This window comes from Poecilia reticulata, chromosome 2 (genome assembly GCF_904066995.2).
Source record: "Poecilia reticulata chromosome 2, P_reticulata-male-v2, whole genome shotgun sequence".
In the NCBI taxonomy this organism is placed as follows: Eukaryota; Metazoa; Chordata; class Actinopteri; order Cyprinodontiformes; family Poeciliidae; genus Poecilia; species Poecilia reticulata.
The window spans coordinates 36,389,430-36,393,066 of record NC_088831.1 but is presented as its reverse complement, the minus strand read 5'-3'; positions in this window follow the sequence as shown (position 1 = coordinate 36,393,066).

Genomic DNA, 3,637 nt, shown 5'->3' with positions numbered 1-3,637 from the left:
GAATAATTTACGTCACGTGTTCAAACGGAGGCGATCAACAAAAAAATGTCATGGAAAATCTCACCGTAAGATATTTTAATAATTTATTTATTGCATAAAATGAGTACTTAACACATAAGAAAATTCTAAATATTTAGAATAGGAACCTTACGTACAATAAATACAGGTAAAGAAGATTTTATCTCACACAGTTGAGGTGTACCGACAATGACCATCTCCTTTTATTGTAAGTGGAAAAACTTTAAAAATTGACTGTGTATCTAATACTTATTTAACCCGATGCATAATATATATTTTTGTCAATGGACTGGCCCAATTACTCCACCAGCCCTTCATGATTCTGCAAGGATAAGCGCAAAGACAATGGGCTGTACAGATGGATATGTTGTATTTACATTCATTATATAGTTGTAATAAAGCAACAGCAAAAAACCTGGGATGCTATGACTTTAAACATGCCAGTTATACTCATAAACTCTCCAATGTGACTGAATTAAAACAATTCTGCAAAGAAGAGTGGACCAACAGTCCTCTACATAAAGCAATGTAAAACAGGAATTATCATTGATATCTCATTTTGACAGTAATTTTGTTACAAAGTTTGGCACAATCAGTGGTTTGGCTTTAGGATCAATCACTTTTTCACGGAAGGCCAAACTGTTTGGGAAAGCTTCCTTCCCTTTAATAGATAAATTTTACTTTTCTGCTCCAAAATATGTTAAATCTAATCTGCAATCATGGCTCTGTGTGAAAGTTATGTGCTGCAATGTGAAAAAAATAAAGTATGAGGGATTTTGTGGGACACTGTAAGTTATTTAATTTGTGCCACTAAATTGAACATTTTGCTCTCGTTACAGTCTGAGCACCATGGGAAATCCAATTAGTTGTCACAGTCACAGACACAGAAGATAACAGGAGGAAAAATGAGGTGAAATATGAGAAATGAGACATTGAGAAAAAGCCCAAAAATACTTTTCTGGATTGTGTTTTAGCCAAACTGATATCATATTTAAGAAAATGTGCCCAGGTCTGTGTCCTGCAGCCATTGTCTTTGGGATGCTTGAGAGAGGGGAGGATATTTGCCCTCACCCTGACATCAGGGCCGTCATAAACCCAGTGAAGCTTCTGTATTCCCATTCCATCGAGTTTCATCTGTTGAATATGGAGAGCGTCTGTTTTGACACAAGTGACGGAGGCGCCAACGGGGGCAACTTAGCTTGATGCCTCTTATGCTGACAAGGCTGGCATGCTGTGAGCAGAGGGCCAAAGGCTCAGCTGACTCCCTGTCTCATCTGGAAGAAACCCGCCTGGGTCAAACACACCCATCCATCAACAGCCTCTCCCTTGTTTTCTCGCAGGGCATCCAGCAGTATTTTGCTGCCATTTTTCTCCCCCCACTCATGGCCGTCAGTCAGGGACGGCTTCGCGGTAATATAACTGACACCGGCTGGCGTTCGGGGAGTAATGAATGGCTTGGCTGGGTCCATCAGGAGGAGCAGCAGACACACTTTCATTCTCCTGCCTTTCTTTATTTCTATCTTTCTTGCTCCTTTCGTCTGTTTAGTTTTAACAACAACCACATTTCAAACCAACAGGAAGAGCAAGGTGCATTCATCTTTCGCTCCTACTGCCTCTGACCTCATCTCTCATGATTTAGTCCCTGAGGCAAAAAAACTTGAAACTTTTCTAAACTACATCTTGTTTTGAGAAGAAAAATCTGCATTTTGACATTTTCAGGAAGTTAGACATTTTATGGATATTACGAAAATAAACTGAAACTGACGTAGGTGGGTACACTTCTGCTAATCCGCTACTAGCAGAGCTAATATTTAGCGTAGCGCTTTAGCATTTCTGTTAATTTTTGACTCCCCAAAACATACCTTTTATTCACGATGAGTTTACTTTCTCTATTGAACTTTTAGTCAAAAATACTAGAGGTGCACCAATTTGTCGACCATACAGTTTCCTTAATTTTGTGAGATTGGTGATCTTTTACATGTGAAGCCGATTTTATCCAAATCAATCAATCTTATCACCAATCTTAATTAACTCGACAAAGATCTAAAAACCAAACACTGTCCTCTTCTGCTTTGCAGTGACAGAGGTTTGACTGACTGACCAGCCCATCAGGTCATGTCTGAACGTTTACAGTTAACAACAGTCACGTGTTACCAATTCAGCAACTTTCTTGTTATACCGAGCAACATTTCAGACAAAATCAGAATTGGCAGTTTTGGCTTTTTAAAAGATCGGCCAAAAAACTGCAATCGTTGCACCGCTATAAAATATATGTGTATTCTAAAGACCATGCATAATTTTATACAGTATATAACTAGAGAAAATCCACAATAAATCCACACTTGTGAGTCTTATTCATAGAATTGTGAGTCGCATTTTTTCACCCTGAAAAAAGACTGGCTCGAATAAACAATTTAAAACCCAAATTTAATCTGACATTCATGAAAATAGATGAACCTCTGATCACAACTGTAGCTATAAATGTAGAAATATTTTGCAGAACTTAAGCATTTAGATCACTTCATCCTGCATTTCTCTATAAATGTTGCAAGACAAGAAACATTTTCAAATACATTTTTTAAAATCTAATATGGTCTTCTAACAAAAGTATTATATTCCCAGTTGTTCAATTGTCTCTAAATCATCAATGTGAATAAACATCTGTACATGCACAGAGTAACAGCTTAAAACGTTTTTTTTTTTTTTTGCCACATTTAGTACTCCTTTTCTTCTCTTTTTTTTGTCTTTGCTTCTCTTCTTGTCCTACAAGCCAATCAGGGAAAGGTGACTTTGGTGGAAGCAGAGTGGAGTTGTTGTGTCTGGGACTCCTGTGGTGTGGTAGAAGTTTCTCAGCAGGGAGCCGGCAGGAGACAAGAAAAACAGTTGGCAATTATTTGTTTGTGAAAATCCTTTAGTATTTTTGGCAAAGAAAATCTCATTCAAAATTAACTTACGACTGGTATTCAGTCCTGAATATTACAGAGGGTATTGTCCAGCTCCTAAAACGAGTGATTTTAGTATCAATACAGGTTAAAATATTACAAGCATGTCTTTATTTTATCTACCTACTTTAGAAAATTGATTTGCATTTGAGTTATTCAGATAATATTGTCTTTTGTACTCAGCATTTACAGCCCTTTACTCCATATTTCATTCATTGTGTCTTGCATTTGTTTCCGTCCTGACATTTTACCTGTGCAGACTGGCAACGCCATTAATAGGGTTGACATTTTAACATATAACGTTGACATTTTAATACATTAATGTGGAAACTGAACCTTTCTGATTGTTCCTTTCACTGCCGATGCCGTGAGCGAACGGCCGCTAATAAATGACTGTAGCGTTTGCTGCTTAAAGATGATAGAATGCGTCATTATGTTCTGAGCTGCTGTTAATAATGTGTTTACATGTTAAGGTTAATAGTTAAATCTGAGTGTCAGTTTCCCCCTAAAAACAGCTACTCTGTCAGAGGTTGAGCAGAGTTAATAAAGCACAAAAAAGAGTGATAGCTCAGCTTTTTATGAGAACTCACATGAATCAAGCTATTTGAATGTTGACTTTATGTTCATGTTTAACCCTTCCAGACCAAACGTATCAGCGACGGTACAGACCAATTTGC